The sequence below is a fragment of the Lissotriton vulgaris genome, chromosome 8 (assembly GCF_964263255.1).
Source record: "Lissotriton vulgaris chromosome 8, aLisVul1.2, whole genome shotgun sequence".
NCBI lineage: Eukaryota > Metazoa > Chordata > Amphibia > Caudata > Salamandridae > Lissotriton > Lissotriton vulgaris.
In genome coordinates this window covers 1,531,510,827-1,531,529,700 of record NC_141696.1, presented here as the reverse complement: position 1 = coordinate 1,531,529,700, position 18,874 = coordinate 1,531,510,827, and the positions used below count along the sequence as shown (strand labels likewise).

Below are 18,874 nucleotides of genomic sequence, written 5' to 3'. Positions count from 1 at the left end.
AAACTTTCTTCCACCTATCTTGCCTTCAGGTTTGACAATGAATGTTTCCCATTTCGTCCTTTTTTGTAAAGTAAACTCTTGTCTGCATCACATTCCACTTCCCCTTGAACACAGATGTCAGTAGTCAGATGACATTGCTTACCTACTCATGCCAAATATATCTAGGTAATATAGTGCTAGTCCATTCAGAGTTAAAAAAACAACTACCTAACCTGGATCCCAAAAATGCTATTTACCCATTGCACCAGTTAACTGGGGAATGATACAGGACTCCTTAAAACATATCTCTACCATATGAGGTTAAAAATCCAGGTCCTGCATCTATTTTGTTAAATGGTTTAAATTAAAGTATGAAGACCACAGCTATAAGCAGGCCGAAATAGCTCAGTTGGGACAGCGTTAGACTGAATATCTAAAGGTCCCTGGTTCAATCCCGGGTTTCGGCACAGTTGAGAGGTTCCTTGCTTCTAACAAAATAGGTCTTGGAATCAGCTGTAGTACTTTTTCTCTATTCATCAAATTTTTTCCAACTGATCTACAACACAATCAATTTAACATAGACTTTGCTTTATGTCCTCATTCTAAACTTGCTTCCACCTCTCTTACCTTCAGGTTTGACAATGAATATTTCCCATTTCATGCTTTTTTGTAAAGTAAACTCTTGTCTGCATTACCTTCCACCTCCCCTTGAATACAGATGTCAGTAGTCAGATGACATTGCTTACCTACTCATGCCAAATATATCTGGGTAATATAGTGCTAGTTCATTCAGAGTTAAAAAAACAACTACCTAACCTGGATCCCAAAACTGCTATTTGCCCATTGCACCAGTTAATTGCGGAATGATACAGGACTCCTTAAAACATACCTCTACCATATGAGGTTAAAAATCCAGGTCCTGCATCTATTTTGTTAAACGGTTTAAATTAAAGTATGAAGACCACAGCTATAAGCAGGCTGCAATAACTCAGTTGGGAGAGCGTTAGACTGAAGATCTAAAGGTCCCTGGTTCAATCCCGGGTTTCGGCACAGTTGAGAGGTTCCTTGCTTCTAACAAAATAGGTCTTGGAATAAGCTGTAGTACTTTTTTCTCTATTAACATTTTTATCAACTGATCTACAAAATGATCAATTCAACATAGACTTTGCTTTCTGTCCTCTTTTTAAACTTTCTTCCACCTATCTTGCCTTCAGGTTTGACAATGAATGTTTCCCATTTCGTCCTTTTTTGTAAAGTAAACTCTGGTCTGCATCACATTCCACTTCCCCTTGAACACAGATGTCAGTAGTCAGATGACATTGCTTACCTACTCATGCCAAATATATCTAGGTAATATAGTGCTAGTCCATTCAGAGTTAAAAAAACAACTACCTAACCTGGATCCCAAAAATGCTATTTACCCATTGCACCAGTTAACTGGGGAATGATACAGGACTCCTTAAAACATATCTCTACCATATGAGGTTAAAAATCCAGGTCCTGCATCTATTTTGTTAAATGGTTTAAATTAAAGTATGAAGACCACAGCTATAAGCAGGCCGAAATAGCTCAGTTGGGACAGCGTTAGACTGAAGATCTAAAGGTCCCTGGTTCAATCCCGGGTTTCGGCACAGTTGAGAGGTTCCTTGCTTCTAACAAAATAGGTCTTGGAATCAGCTGTAGTACTTTTTCTCTATTCATCAAATTTTTTCCAACTGATCTACAACACAATCAATTTAACATAGACTTTGCTTTATGTCCTCCTTCTAAACTTGCTTCCACCTCTCTTACCTTCAGGTTTGACAATGAATATTTCCCATTTCATGCTTTTTTGTAAAGTAAACTCTTGTCTGCATTACCTTCCACCTCCCCTTGAATACAGATGTCAGTAGTCAGATGACATTGCTTACCTACTCATGCCAAATATATCTGGGTAATATAGTGCTAGTTCATTCAGAGTTAAAAAAACAACTACCTAACCTGGATCCCAAAACTGCTATTTGCCCATTGCACCAGTTAATTGCGGAATGATACAGGACTCCTTAAAACATACCTCTACCATATGAGGTTAAAAATCCAGGTCCTGCATCTATTTTGTTAAATGGTTTAAATTAAAGTATGAAGACCACAGCTATAAGCAGGCTGCAATAGCTCAGTTGGGAGAGCGTTAGACTGAAGATCTAAAGGTCCCTGGTTCAATCCCGGGTTTCGGCACAGTTGAGAGGTTCCTTGCTTCTAACAAAATAGGTCTTGGAATAAGCTGTAGTACTTTTTTCTCTATCAACATTTTTATCAACTGATCTACAAAATGATCAATTCAACATAGACTTTGCTTTCTGTCCTCTTTTTAAACTTTCTTCTACCTATCTTGCCTTCAGGTTTGACAATGAATGTTTCCCATTTCGTCCTTTTTTGTAAAGTAAACTCTGGTCTGCATCACATTCCACTTCCCCTTGAACACAGATGTCAGTAGTCAGATGACATTGCTTACCTACTCATGCCAAATATATCTAGGTAATATAGTGCTAGTCCATTCAGAGTTAAAAAAACAACTACCTAACCTGGATCCCAAAAATGCTATTTACCCATTGCACCAGTTAACTGGGGAATGATACAGGACTCCTTAAAACATATCTCTACCATATGAGGTTAAAAATCCAGGTCCTGCATCTATTTTGTTAAATGGTTCAAATTAAAGTATGAAGACCACAGCTATAAGCAGGCCGAAATAGCTCAGTTGGGAGAGCGTTAGACTGAAGATCTAAAGGTCCCGGGTTTCGGCACAGTTGAGAGGTTCCTTGCTTCTAACAAAATAGGTCTTGGAATCAGCTGTAGTACTTTTTCTCTATTCATCAAATTTTTTCCAACTGATCTACAACACAATCAATTTAACATAGACTTTGCTTTATGTCCTCCTTCTAAACTTGCTTCCACCTCTCTTACCTTCAGGTTTGACAATTATTATTTCCCATTTCATGCTTTTTTGTAAAGTAAACTCTTGTCTGCATTACCTTCCACCTCCCCTTGAATACAGATGTCAGTAGTCAGATGACATTGCTTACCTACTCATGCCAAATATATCTGGGTAATATAGTGCTAGTCCATTCAGAGTTAAAAAAACAACTACCTAACCTGGATCCCAAAACTGCTATTTGCCCATTGCACCAGTTAATTGCGGAATGATACAGGACTCCTTAAAACATATCTCTACCATATGAGGTTAAAAATCCAGGTCCTGCATCTATTTTGTTAAATGGTTTAAATTAAAGTATGAAGACCACATCTATAAGCAGGCCGCAATAGCTCAGTTGGGAGAGCGTTAGACTGAAGATCTAAAGGTCCCTGGTTCCATCCCGGGTTTCGGCACAGTTGAGAGGTTCCTTGCTTCTAACAAAATAGGTCTTGGAATCAGCTGTAGTACTTTTTTCTCTATCAACATTTTTATCAACTGATCTACAAAATGATCAATTCAACATAGACTTTGCTTTCTGTCCTCCTTTTAAACTTTCTTCCACCTATCTTGCCTTCAGGTTTGACAATGAATGTTTCCCACTTCGTCCTTTTTTGTAAAGTAAACTCTTGTCTGCATCACATTCCACTTCCCCTTGAACACAGATGTCAGTAGTCAGATGACATTGCTTACCTACTCATGCCAAATATATCTAGGTAATATAGTGCTAGTCCATTCAGAGTTAAAAAAACAACTACCTAACCTGGATCCCAAAAATGCTATTTACCCATTGCACCAGTTAACTGGGGAATGATACAGGACTCCTTAAAACATATCTCTACCATATGAGGTTAAAAATCCAGGTCCTGCAGCTATTTTGTTAAATGGTTCAAATTAAAGTATGAAGACCCCAGCTATCAGAATGCTGAAATAGCTCAGTTGGGAGAGCGTTAGACTGAAGATCTAAAGGTCCCTGGTTCAATCCCGGGTTTCGGCACAGTTGAGAGGGTCCTTGCTTCTAACAAAATAGGTCTTGGAATCAGCTGTAGTACTTTTTCTCTATTCATCAAATTTTTTCCAACTGATCTACAACACAATCAATTTAACATAGACTTTGCTTTATGTCCTCCTTCTAAACTTGCTTCCACCTCTCTTAACTTCAGGTTTCACAATGAATGTTTCCCATTTCGTCCTTTTTTGTAAAGTAAACTCTTGTCTGCATCACATTCCACTTCCCCTTGAACACAGATGTCAGTAGTCAGATGACATTGCTTAACTACTCATGCCAAATATATCTAGGTAATATAGTGCTAGTCCATTCAGAGTTAAAAAAACAACTACCTAACCTGGATCCCAAAAATGCTATTTACCCATTGCACCAGTTAACTGGGGAATGATACAGGACTCCCTAAAACATATCTCTACCATATGAGGTTAAAAATCCAGGTCCTGCATCTATTTTGTTAAATGGTTCAAATTAAAGTATGAAGACCCCAGCTACCAGACGGCCGAAATAGCTCAGTTGGGAGAGCGTTAGACTGAAGATCTAAAGGTCCCTGGTTCAATCCTGGGTTTCGGCACAGTTGAGAGGTTCCTTGCTTCTAACAAAATAGGTCTTGGAATCAGCTGTAGTACTTTTTCTCTATTCCTCAAATTTTTTCCAACTGATCTACAACACAATCAATTTAACATAGACTTTGCTTTATGTCCTCCTTCTAAACTTGCTTCCACCTCTCTTACCTTCAGGTTTGACAATGAATATTTCCCATTTCATGCTTTTTTGTAAAGTAAACTCTTGTCTGCATTACCTTCCACCTCCCCTTGAATACAGATGTCAGTAGTCAGATGACATTGCTTACCTACTCATGCCAAATATATCTGGGTAATATAGTGCTAGTCCATTCAGAGTTAAAAAAACAACTACCTAACCTGGATCCCAAAACTGCTATTTGCCCATTGCACCAGTTAATTGCGGAATGATACAGGACTCCTTAAAACATATCTCTACCATATGAGGTTAAAAATCCAGGTCCTGCATCTATTTTGTTAAATGGTTTAAATTAAAGTATGAAGACCACAGCTATAAGCAGGCCGCAATATCTCAGTTGGGAGAGCTTTAGACTGAAGATCAAAAGGTCCCTGGTTCCATCCCGGGTTTCGGCACAGTTGAGAGGTTCCTTGCTTCTAACAAAATAGGTCTTGGAATCAGCTGTAGTACTTTTTTCTCTATCAACAGTTTTATCAACTGATCTACAAAATGATCAATTCAACATAGACTTTGCTTTCTGTCCTTTTAAACTTTCTTCCACCTATCTTGCCTTCAGGTTTGACAATGAATGTTTCCCATTTCGTCCTTTTTTGTAAAGTAAACTCTTGTCTGCATCACATTCCACTTCCCCTTGAACACAGATGTCAGTAGTCAGATGACATTGCTTACCTACTCATGCCAAATATATCTAGGTAATATAGTGCTAGTCCATTCAGAGTTAAAAAACAACTACCTAACCTGGATCCCAAAAATGCTATTTACCCATTGCACCAGTTAACTGGGGAATGATACAGGACTCCTTAAAACATATCTCTACCATATGAGGTTAAAAATCCAGGTCCTGCATCTATTTTGTTAAATGGTTTAAATTAAAGTATGAAGACCACAGCTATAAGCAGGCCGAAATAGCTCAGTTGGGACAGCGTTAGACTGAAGATCTAAAGGTCCCTGGTTCAATCCCGGGTTTCGGCACAGTTGAGAGGTTCCTTGCTTCTAACAAAATAGGTCTTGGAATCAGCTGTAGTACTTTTTCTCTATTCATCAAATTTTTTCCAACTGATCTACAACACAATCAATTTAACATAGACTTTGCTTTATGTCCTCCTTCTAAACTTGCTTCCACTTCTCTTACCTTCAGGTTTGACAATGAATATTTCCCATTTCATGCTTTTTTGTAAAGTAAACTCTTGTCTGCATTACCTTCCACCTCCCCTTGAATACAGATGTCAGTAGTCAGATGACATTGCTTACCTACTCATGCCAAATATATCTGGGTAATATAGTGCTAGTCCATTCAGAGTTAAAAAAACAACTACCTAACCTGGATCCCAAAACTGCTATTTGCCCATTGCACCAGTTAATTGCGGAATGATACAGGACTCCTTAAAACATATCTCTACCATATGAGGTTAAAAATCCAGGTCCTGCATCTATTTTGTTAAATGGTTTAAATTAGAGTATGAAGACCACAGCTATAAGCAGGCCGCAATAGCTCAGTTGGGAGAGCTTTAGACTGAAGATCAAAAGGTCCCTGGTTCCATCCCGGGTTTCGGCACAGTTGAGAGGTTCCTTGCTTCTAACAAAATAGGTCTTGGAATCAGCTGTAGTACTTTTTTCTCTATCAACAGTTTTATCAACTGATCTACAAAATGATCAATTCAACATAGACTTTGCTTTCTGTCCTTTTAAACTTTCTTCCACCTATCTTGCCTTCAGGTTTGACAATGAATGTTTCCCATTTCGTCCTTTTTTGTAAAGTAAACTCTTGTCTGCATCACATTCCACTTCCCCTTGAACACAGATGTCAGTAGTCAGATGACATTGCTTACCTACTCATGCCAAATATATCTAGGTAATATAGTGCTAGTCCATTCAGAGTTAAAAAAACAACTACCTAACCTGGATCCCAAAAATGCTATTTACCCATTGCACCAGTTAACTGGGGAATGATACAGGACTCCTTAAAACATATCTCTACCATATGAGGTTAAAAATCCAGGTCCTGCATCTATTTTGTTAAATGGTTTAAATTAAAGTATGAAGACCACAGCTATAAGCAGGCCGAAATAGCTCAGTTGGGACAGCGTTAGACTGAAGATCTAAAGGTCCCTGGTTCAATCCCGGGTTTCGGCACAGTTGAGAGGTTCCTTGCTTCTAACAAAATAGGTCTTGGAATCAGCTGTAGTACTTTTTCTCTATTCATCAAATTTTTTCCAACTGATCTACAACACAATCAATTTAACATAGACTTTGCTTTATGTCCTCCTTCTAAACTTGCTTCCACTTCTCTTACCTTCAGGTTTGACAATGAATATTTCCCATTTCATGCTTTTTTGTAAAGTAAACTCTTGTCTGCATTACCTTCCACCTCCCCTTGAATACAGATGTCAGTAGTCAGATGACATTGCTTACCTACTCATGCCAAATATATCTGGGTAATATAGTGCTAGTCCATTCAGAGTTAAAAAAACAACTACCTAACCTGGATCCCAAAACTGCTATTTGCCCATTGCACCAGTTAATTGCGGAATGATACAGGACTCCTTAAAACATATCTCTACCATATGAGGTTAAAAATCCAGGTCCTGCATCTATTTTGTTAAATGGTTTAAATTAGAGTATGAAGACCACAGCTATAAGCAGGCTGCAATAGCTCAGTTGGGAGAGCTTTAGACTGAAGATCAAAAGGTCCCTGGTTCCATCCCGGGTTTCGGCACAGTTGAGAGGTTCCTTGCTTCTAACAAAATAGGTCTTGGAATCAGCTGTAGTACTTTTTTCTCTATCAACAGTTTTATCAACTGATCTACAAAATGAAAAATTCAACATAGACTTTGCTTTCTGTCCTCCTTTTAAACTTTCTTCCACCTATCTTGCCTTCAGGTTTGACAATGAATGTTTCCCATTTCGTCCTTTTTTGTAAAGTAAACTCTTGTCTGCATCACATTCCACTTCCCCTTGAACACAGATGTCAGTAGTCAGATGACATTGCTTACCTACTCATGCCAAATATATCTAGGTAATATAGTGCTAGTCCATTCAGAGTTAAAAAAACAACTACCTAACCTGGATCCCAAAAATGCTATTTACCCATTGCACCAGTTAACTGGGGAATGATACAGGACTCCTTAAAACATATCTCTACCATATGAGGTTAAAAATCCAGGTCCTGCATCTACTTTGTTAAATGGTTTAAATTAAAGTATGAAGACCACAGCTATAAGCAGGCCGAAATAGCTCAGTTGGGACAGCGTTAGACTGAAGATCTAAAGGTCCCTGGTTCAATCCCGGGTTTCGGCACAGTTGAGAGGTTCCTTGCTTCTAACAAAATAGGTCTTGGAATCAGCTGTAGTACTTTTTCTCTATTCATCAAATTTTTTCCAACTGATCTACAACACAATCAATTTAACATAGACTTTGCTTTATGTCCTCCTTCTAAACTTGCTTCCACCTCTCTTACCTTCAGGTTTGACAATGAATATTTCCCATTTCATGCTTTTTTGTAAAGTAAACTCTTGTCTGCATTACCTTCCACCTCCCCTTGAATACAGATGTCAGTAGTCAGATGACATTGCTTACCTACTCATGCCAAATATATCTGGGTAATATAGTGCTAGTTCATTCAGAGTTAAAAAAACAACTACCTAACCTGGATCCCAAAACTGCTATTTGCCCATTGCACCAGTTAATTGCGGAATGATACAGGACTCCTTAAAACATACCTCTACCATATGAGGTTAAAAATCCAGGTCCTGCATCTATTTTGTTAAATGGTTTAAATTAAAGTATGAAGACCACAGCTATAAGCAGGCTGCAATAGCTCAGTTGGGAGAGCGTTAGACTGAAGATCTAAAGGTCCCTGGTTCATTCCCGGGTTTCGGCACAGTTGAGAGGTTCCTTGCTTCTAACAAAATAGGTCTTGGAATAAGCTGTAGTACTTTTTTCTCTATCAACATTTTTATCAACTGATCTACAAAATGATCAATTCAACATAGACTTTGCTTTCTGTCCTCTTTTTAAACTTTCTTCCACCTATCTTGCCTTCAGGTTTGACAATGAATGTTTCCCATTTCGTCCTTTTTTGTAAAGTAAACTCTGGTCTGCATCACATTCCACTTCCCCTTGAACACAGATGTCAGTAGTCAGATGACATTGCTTACCTACTCATGCCAAATATATCTAGGTAATATAGTGCTAGTCCATTCAGAGTTAAAAAAACAACTACCTAACCTGGATCCCAAAAATGCTATTTACCCATTGCACCAGTTAACTGGGAAATGATACAGGACTCCTTAAAACATATCTCTACCATATGAGGTTAAAAATCCAGGTCCTGCATCTATTTTGTTAAATGGTTTAAATTAAAGTATGAAGACCACAGCTATAAGCAGGCCGAAATAGCTCAGTTGGGACAGCGTTAGACTGAAGATCTAAAGGTCCCTGGTTCAATCCCGGGTTTCGGCACAGTTGAGAGGTTCCTTGCTTCTAACAAAATAGGTCTTGGAATCAGCTGTAGTACTTTTTCTCTATTCATCAAATTTTTTCCAACTGATCTACAACACAATCAATTTAACATAGACTTTGCTTTATATCCTCCTTCTAAACTTGCTTCCACCTCTCTTACCTTCAGGTTTGACAATGAATATTTCCCATTTCATGCTTTTTTGTAAAGTAAACTCTTGTCTGCATTACCTTCCACCTCCCCTTGAATACAGATGTCAGTAGTCAGATGACATTGCTTACCTACTCATGCCAAATATATCTGGGTAATATAGTGCTAGTTCATTCAGAGTTAAAAAAACAACTACCTAACCTGGATCCCAAAACTGCTATTTGCCCATTGCACCTGTTAATTGCGGAATGATACAGGACTCCTTAAAACATACCTCTACCATATGAGGTTAAAAATCCAGGTCCTGCATCCATTTTGTTAAATGGTTTAAATTAAAGTATGAAGACCACAGCTATAAGCAGGCTGCAATAGCTCAGTTGGGAGAGCGTTAGACTGAAGATCTAAAGGTCCCTGGTTCAATCCCGGGTTTCGGCACAGTTGAGAGGTTCCTTGCTTCTAACAAAATAGGTCTTGGAATAAGCTGTAGTACTTTTTTCTCTATTAACATTTTTATCAACTGATCTACAAAATGATCAATTCAACATAGACTTTGCTTTCTGTCCTCTTTTTAAACTTTCTTCCACCTATCTTGCCTTCAGGTTTGACAATGAATGTTTCCCATTTCGTCCTTTTTTGTAAAGTAAACTCTGGTCTGCATCACATTCCACTTCCCCTTGAACACAGATGTCAGTAGTCAGATGACATTGCTTACCTACTCATGCCAAATATATCTAGGTAATATAGTGCTAGTCCATTCAGAGTTAAAAAAACAACTACCTAACCTGGATCCCAAAAATGCTATTTACCCATTGCACCAGTTAACTGGGGAATGATACAGGACTCCTTAAAACATATCTCTACCATATGAGGTTAAAAATCCAGGTCCTGCATCTATTTTGTTAAATGGTTCAAATTAAAGTATGAAGACCACAGCTATGAGAAGGCCGAAATAGCTCAGTTTGGAGAGCGTTAGACTGAAGATCTAAAGGTCCCTGGTTCAATCCCGGGTTTCGGCACAGTTGAGAGGTTCCTTTCTTCTAACAAAATAGGTCTTGGAATCAGCTGTTGTACTTTTTCTCTATTCATCAAATTTTTTCCAACTGATCTACAACACAATCAATTTAACATAGACTTTGCTTTATATCCTCCTTCTAAACTTGCTTCCACCTCTCTTACCTTCAGGTTTGACAATGAATATTTCCCATTTCATGCTTTTTTTGTAAAGTAAACTCTTGTCTGCATTACCTTCCACTTCCCCTTGAACACAGATGTCAGTAGTCAGATGACATTGCTTACCTACTCATGCCAAATATATCTGGGTAATATATTGCTAGTCCATTCAGAGTTAAAAAAACAACTACCTAACCTGGATCCCAAAAATGCTATTTACCCATTGCACCAGTTAATTGCGGAATGATACAGGACTCCTTAAAACATATCTCACCATATTAGGTTAAAAATCCAGGTCCTGCATCTATTTTGTTAAATGGTTTAAATTAAAGTATGAAGACCACAGCTATAAGCAGGCCGAAATAGCTAAGTTGTGAGAGCGTTAGACTAAAGATCTAAAGGTCCCTGGTTCAATCCCGGGTTTCGGCACAGTTGAGAGGTTCCTTGCTTCTAACAAAATAGGTCTTGGAATCAGCTGTAGTACTTTTTTCTCTATCAACATTTTTATCAACTGATCTACAAAATGATCAATTCAACATAGACTTTGCTTTCTGTCCTCCTTTTAAACTTTCTTCCACCTATCTTGCCTTCAGGTTTGACTATGAATGTTTTCCATTTCGTCCTTTTTTGTAAAGTAAACTCTTGTCTGCATCACATTCCACTTCCCCTTGAACACAGATGTCAGTAGTCAGATGACATTGCTTACCTACTCATGCCAAATATATCTGTGTAATATAGTGCTAGTCCATTCAGAGTTAAAAAAACAACAACCTAACCTGGATCCCAAAAATGCTATTTACCCATTGCACCAGTTAACTGGGGAATGATACAGGACTCCTTAAAATATATCTCTACCATATGAGGTTAAAAATCCAGGTCCTGCATCTATTTTGTTAAATGGTTCAAATTAAAGTATGAAGACCCCAGCTATCAGAAGGCCGAAATAGCTCAGTTGGGAGAGCGTTAGACTGAAGATCTAAAGGTCTCTGGTTCAATCCCGGGTTTCGGCACAGTTGAGAGGTTCCTATCTTCTAACAAAATAGGTCTTGGAATCAGCTGTAGTACTTTTTTCTCTATTAACATTTTTATCAACTGATCTACAAAATGATCAATTCAACATAGACTTTGCTTTCTGTCCTCCTTTTAAACTTTCTTCCACCTATCTTGCCTTCAGGTTTGACTATGAATGTTTTCCATTTCGTCCTTTTTTGTAAAGTAAACTCTTGTCTGCATCACATTCCACTTCCCCTTGAACACAGATGTCAGTAGTCAGATGACATTGCTTACCTACTCATGCCAAATATATCTGGGTAATATAGTGCTAGTCCATTCAGAGTTAAAAAAACAACTACCTAACCTGGATCCAAAAAATGCTATTTACCCATTGTACCAGTTAATTGCGGAATGATACAGGACTCCTTAAAACATATCTCTACCATATGAGGTTAAAAATCCAGGTCCTGCATCTATTTTGTTAAATGGTTTAAATTAAAGTATGAAGACCACAGCTATCAGCAGGCCGAAATAGCTCAGTTGGGAGAGCGTTAGACTGAAGATCTAAAGGTCCCTGGTTCAATCCCGGGTTTCGTCACAGTTGAGAGGTTCCTTGCTTCTAACAAAATAGGTCTTGGAATCAGCTGTAGTACTTTTTCTCTATTCATCAAATTTTTTCCAACTGATCTACAACACAATCAATTTAACATAGACTTTGCTTTATGTCCTCCTCCTAAACTTGCTTCCACCTCTCTTACCTTCAGGTTTGACAATGAATATTTCCCATTTCATGCTTTTTTGTAAAGTAAACTCTTGTCTGCATTACCTTCCACTTCCCCTTGAACACAGATGTCAGTAGTCAGATGACATTGCTTACCTACTCATGCCAAATATATCTGGGTAATATAGTGCTAGTCCATTCAGAGTTAAAAAAACAACTACCTAACCTGGATCCCAAAAATGCTATTTACCCATTGCACCAGTTAACTGGGGAATGATACAGGACTCCTTAAAACATATCTCTACCACATGAGGTTAAAAATCCAGGTCCTGCATCTATTTTGTTAAATGGTTTAAATTAAAGTATGAAGACCACAGCTATAAGCAGGCCGAAATAGCTCAGTTGGGAGAGCGTTAGACTGAAGATCTAAAGGTCCCTGGTTCCATCCTGGGTTTCGGCACAGTTGAGAGGTTCCTTGCTTCTAACAAAATAGGTCTTGGAATCAGCTGTAGTACTTTTTTCTCTATCAACATTTCTATCAACTGATCTACAAAATGATCAATTCAATATAGACTTTGCTTTCTGTCCTCCTTTTAAACTTTCTACCACCTATCTTGCCTTCAGGTTTGACAATGAATGTTTCCCACTTCGTCCTTTTTTGTAAAGTAAACTCTTGTCTGCATCACATTCCACTTCCCCTTAAACACAGATGTCAGTAGTCAGATGACATTGCTTACCTACTCATGCCAAATATATCTAGGTAATATAGTGCTAGTCCATTCAGAGTTAAAAAAACAACTACCTAACCTGGATCCCAAAAATGCTATTTACCCATTGCACCAGTTAACTGGGGAATGATACAGGACTCCTTAAAACATATCTCTACCATATGAGGTTAAAAATCCAGGTCCTGCATCTATTTTGTTAAATGGTTCAAATTAAAGTATGAAGACCACAGCTATGAGAAGGCCGAAATAGCTCAGTTTGGAGAGCGTTAGACTGAAGATCTAAAGGTCCCTGGTTCAATCCCGGGTTTCGGCACAGTTGAGAGGTTCCTTGCTTCTAACAAAATAGGTCTTGGAATCAGCTGTAGTACTTTTTCTCTATTCATCAAATTTTTTCCAACTGATCTACAACACAATCAATTTAACATAGACTTTGCTTTATATCCTCCTTCTAAACTTGCTTCCACCTCTCTTACCTTCAGGTTTGACAATGAATATTTCCCATTTCATGCTTTTTTTGTAAAGTAAACTCTTGTCTGCATTACCTTCCACTTCCCCTTGAACACAGATGTCAGTAGTCAGATGACATTGCTTACCTACTCATGCCAAATATATCTGGGTAATATAGTGCTAGTCCATTCAGAGTTAAAAAAACAACTACCTAACCTGGATCCCAAAAATGCTATTTACCCATTGCACCAGTTAATTGCGGAATGATACAGGACTCCTTAAAACATATCTCACCATATTAGGTTAAAAATCCAGGTCCTGCATCTATTTTGTTAAATGGTTTAAATTAAAGTATGAAGACCACAGCTATAAGCAGGCCGAAATAGCTAAGTTGGGAGAGCGTTAGACTAAAGATCTAAAGGTCCCTGGTTCAATTCCGGGATTCGGCACAGTTGAGAGGTTCCTTGCTTCTAACAAAATAGGTCTTGGAATCAGCTGTAGTACTTTTTTCTCTATCAACATTTTTATCAACTGATCTACAAAATGATCAATTCAACATAGACTTTGCTTTCTGTCCTCCTTTTAAACTTGCTTCCACCTATCTTGCCTTCAGGTTTGACTATGAATGTTTTCCATTTCGTCCTTTTTTGTAAAGTAAACTCTTGTCTGCATCACATTCCACTTCCCCTTGAACACAGATGTCAGTAGTCAGATGACATTGCTTACCTACTCATGCCAAATATATCTGGGTAATATAGTGCTAGTCCATTCAGAGTTAAAAAAACAACTACCTAACCTGGATCCCAAAAATGCTATTTACCCATTGCACCAGTTAACTGGGGAATGATACAGGACTCCTTAAAATATATCTCTACCATATGAGGTTAAAAATCCAGGTCCTGCATCTATTTTGTTAAATGGTTCAAATTAAAGTATGAAGACCCCAGCTATCAGAAGTCCGAAATAGCTCAGTTGGGAGAGCGTTAGACTGAAGATCTAAAGGTCTCTGGTTCAATCCCGGGTTTCGGCACAGTTGAGAGGTTCCTATCTTCTAACAAAATAGGTCTTGGAATCAGCTGTAGTACTTTTTTCTCTATTAACATTTTTATCAACTGATCTACAAAATGATCAATTCAACATAGACTTTGCTTTCTGTCCTCCTTTTAAACTTTCTTCCACCTATCTTGCCTTCAGGTTTGACTATGAATGTTTTCCATTTCGTCCTTTTTTGTAAAGTAAACTCTTGTCTGCATCACATTCCACTTCCCCTTGAACACAGATGTCAGTAGTCAGATGACATTGCTTACCTACTCATGCCAAATATATCTGGGTAATATAGTGCTAGTCCATTCAGAGTTAAAAAAACAACTACCTAACCTGGATCCAAAAAATGCTATTTACCCATTGTACCAGTTAATTGCGGAATGATACAGGACTCCTTAAAACATATCTCTACCATATGAGGTTAAAAATCCAGGTCCTGCATCTATTTTGTTAAATGGTTTAAATTAAAGTATGAAGACCCCAGCTATCAGAATGCTGAAATAGCTCAGTTGGGAGAGCGTTAGACTGAAGATCTAAAGGTCCCTGGTTCAATCCCAGGTTTCGGCACAGTTGAGAGGTTCCTTGCTTCTAACAAAATAGGTCTTGGAATCAGCTGTAGTACTTTTTCTCTATTCATCAAATTTTTTCCAACTGATCTACAACACAATCAATTTAACATAGACTTTGCTTTATGTCCTTCTTCTAAACTTGCTTCCACCTCTCTTACCTTCAGGTTTGACAATGAATATTTCCCATTTCATGCTTTTTTGTAAAGTAAACTCTTGTCTGCATTACCTTCCACTTCCCCTTGAACACAGATGTCAGTAGTCAGATGACATTGCTTACCTACTCATGCCAAATATATCTGGGTAATATAGTGCTAGTCCATTCAGTTTAAAAAAACAACTACCTAACCTGGATCCCAAAAATGCTATTTACCCATTGCACCAGTTAACTGGGGAATGATACAGGACTCCTTAAAACATATCTCTACCACATGAGGTTAAAAATCCAGGTCCTGCATCTATTTTGTTAAATGGTTTAAATTAAAGTATGAAGACCACAGCTATAAGCAGGCCGAAATAGCTCAGTTGGGAGAGTGTTAGACTGAAGATCTAAAGGTCCCTGTTTCCATCCCGGGTTTCGGCACAGTTGAGAGGTTCCTTGCTTCTAACAAAATAGGTCATGGAATCAGCTGTAGTACTTTTTTCTCTATCAACATTTTTATCAACTGATCTACAAAATGATCAATTCAACGTAGACTTTGCTTTCTGTCCTCCTTTTAAACTTTCTTCCACCTATCTTGCCTTCAGGTTTGACAATGAATGTTTCCCACTTCGTCCTTTTTTGTAAAGTAAACTCTTGTCTGCATCACATTCCACTTCCCCTTGAACACAGATGTCAGTAGTCAGATGACATTGCTTACCTACTCATGCCAAATATATCTAGGTAATATAGTGCTAGTCCATTCAGAGTTAAAAAAACAACTACCTAACCTGGATCCCAAAAATGCTATTTACCCATTGCACCAGTTAACTGGGGAATGATACAGGACTCCTTAAAACATATCTCTACCATATGAGGTTAAAAATCCAGGTCCTGCATCTATTTTGTTAAATGGTTCAAATTAAAGTATGAAGACCCCAGCTATCAGAATGCTGAAATAGCTCAGTTGGGAGAGCGTTAGACTGAAGATCTAAAGGTCCCTGGTTCAATCCCGGGTTTCGGCACAGTTGAGAGGTTCCTTGCTTCTAACAAAATAGGTCTTGGAATCAGCTGTAGTACTTTTTCTCTATTCATCAATTTTTTTCCAACTGATCTACAACACAATCAATTTAACATAGACTTTGCTTTATGTTCTCCTTCTAAACTTGCTTCCACCTCTCTTACCTTCAGGTTTGACAATGAATATTTCCCATTTCATGCTTTTTTGTAAAGTAAACTCTTGTCTGCATTACCTTCCACTTCCCCTTGAACACAGATGTCAGTAGTCAGATGACATTGCTTACCTACTCATGCCAAATATATCTGGGTAATATAGTGCTAGTCCATTCAGAGTTAAAAAAACAACTACCTAACCTGGATCCAAAAAATGCTATTTACCCATTGTACCAGTTAATTGCGGAATGATACAGGACTCCTTAAAACATATCTCTACCATATGAGGTTAAAAATCCAGGTCCTGCATCTATTTTGTTAAATGGTTTAAATTAAAGTATGAAGACCACAGCTATAAGCAGGCCGAAATAGCTCAGTTGGGAGAGCGTTTGACTGAAGATCTAAAGGTCCCTGGTTCAATCCCGGGTTTCGGCACAGTTGAGAGGTTCCTTGCTTCTAACAAAATAGGTCTTGGAATCAGCTGTAGTACTTTTTCTCTATTCATCAAATTTTTTCCAACTGATCTACAACACAATCAATTTAACATAGACTTTGCTTTATGTCCTCCTTCTAAACTTGCTTCCACCTCTCTTACCTTCAGGTTTGACAATGAATATTTCCCATTTCATGCTTTTTTGTAAAGTAAACTCTTGTCTGCATTACCTTCCACCTCCCCTTGAATACAGATGTCAGTAGTCAGATGACATTGCTTACCTACTCATGCCAAATATATCTGGGTAATATAGTGCTAGTCCATTCAGAGTTAAAAAAACAACTACCTAACCTGGATCCCAAAACTGCTATTTGCCCATTGCACCAGTTAATTGCGGAATGATACAGGACTCCTTAAAACATATCTCTACCATATGAGGTTAAAAATCCAGGTCCTGAATGTATTTTGTTAAATGGTTTAAATTAAAGTATGAAGACCACAGCTATAAGCAGGCCGCAATAGCTCAGTTGGGAGAGCGTTAGACTGAAGATCTAAATGTCCCTGGTTCCATCCCGGGTTTCGGCACAGTTGAGAGGTTCCTTGCTTCTAACAAAATAGGTCATGGAATCAGCTGTAGTACTTTTTTCTCTATCAACATTTTTATCAACTGATCTACAAAATGATCAATTCAACATAGACTTTGCTTTCTGTACTCCTTTTAAACTTTCTTCCACCTATCTTGCCTTCAGGTTTGACAATGAATGTTTCCCATTTCGTCCTTTTTTGTAAAGTAAACTCTTGTCTGCATCACATTCCACTTCCCCTTGTACAAAGATGTCAGTAGTCAGATGACATTGCTTACCTACTCATGCCAAATATATCTAGGTAATATAGTGCTAGTCCATTCAGAGTTAAAAAAACAACTACCTAACCTGGATCCCAAAAATGCTATTTACCCATTGCACCAGTTAACTGGGGAATGATACAGGACTCCTTAAAACATATCTCTACCATATGAGGTTAAAAATCCAGGTCCTGCATCTATTTTGTTAAATGGTTCAAATTAAAGTATGAAGACCACAGCTATCAGAAGGCCGAAATAGCTCAGTTGGGAGAGCGTTAGACTGAAGATCTAAAGGTCCCTGGTGCAATCCCGGGTTTCGGCACAGTTGAGAGGTTCCTTGCTTCTAACAAAATAGGTCTTGGAATCAGCTGTAGTACTTTTTCTCTATTCATCAAATTTTTTCCAACTGATCTACAACACAATCAATTTAACATAGACTTTGCTTTATATCCTCCTTCTAAACTTGCTTCCACCTCTCTTACCTTCAGGTTTGACAATGAATATTTCCCATTTCATGCTTTTTTGTAAAGTAAACTCTTGTCTGCATTACCTTTCACTTCCCCTTGAACACAGATGTCAGTAGTCAGATGACATTGCTTACCTACTCATGCCAAATATATCTGGGTAATATAGTGCTAGTCCATTCAGAGTTAAAAAAACAACTACCTAACCTGGATCCCAAAAATGCTATTTACCCATTGCACCAGTTAATTGCGGAATGATACAGGACTCCTTAAAACATATCTCTACCATATGAGGTTAAAAATCCAGGTCCTGCATCTATTTTGTTAAATGGTTTAAATTAAAGTATGAAGACCACAGCTATAAGCAGGCCGCAATAGCTCAGTTGGGAGAGCGTTAGACTGAAGATCTAAAGGTCCCTGGTTCAATCCCGGGTTTCGGCACAGTTGAGAGGTTCCTTGCTTCTCACAAAATAGGTCTTGGAATAAGCTGTAGTACTTTTTCTCTATTCATCAAATTTTTTCCAACTGATCTACAACACAATCAATTTAACATAGACTTTGCTTTATATCCTCCTTCTAAACTTGCTTCCACCTCTCTTACCTTCAGGTTTGACAATGAATATTTCCCATTTCATGCTTTTTTGTAAAGTAAACTCTTGTCTGCATTACCTTCCACTTCCCCTTGAACACAGATGTCAGTAGTCAGATGACATTGCTTACCTACTCATGCCAAATATATCTGGGTAATATAGTGCTAGTCCATTCAGAGTTAAAAAAACAACTACCTAACCTGGATCCCAAAAATGCTATTTACCCATTGCACCAGTTAATTGCGGAATGATACAG

General features: G+C 38.1%; 2 non-coding genes across 2 annotated transcripts; both read left to right on the top strand.

Annotated features, from left to right (window-relative positions):
* Nucleotides 1-10,832: 10,832 nt before the first annotated feature.
* Nucleotides 10,833-10,905, top strand: TRNAF-AAA (transfer RNA phenylalanine (anticodon AAA)). Its single transcript has one exon. It is a non-coding gene; the product is annotated as a tRNA-Phe (tRNA).
* A 2,836-nt stretch (nucleotides 10,906-13,741) lies between these two features.
* On the top strand, nucleotides 13,742-13,814 carry TRNAF-AAA (transfer RNA phenylalanine (anticodon AAA)). Its single transcript has one exon. It is a non-coding gene; the product is annotated as a tRNA-Phe (tRNA).
* The last annotated feature ends 5,060 nt before the right edge of the window (nucleotides 13,815-18,874 follow it).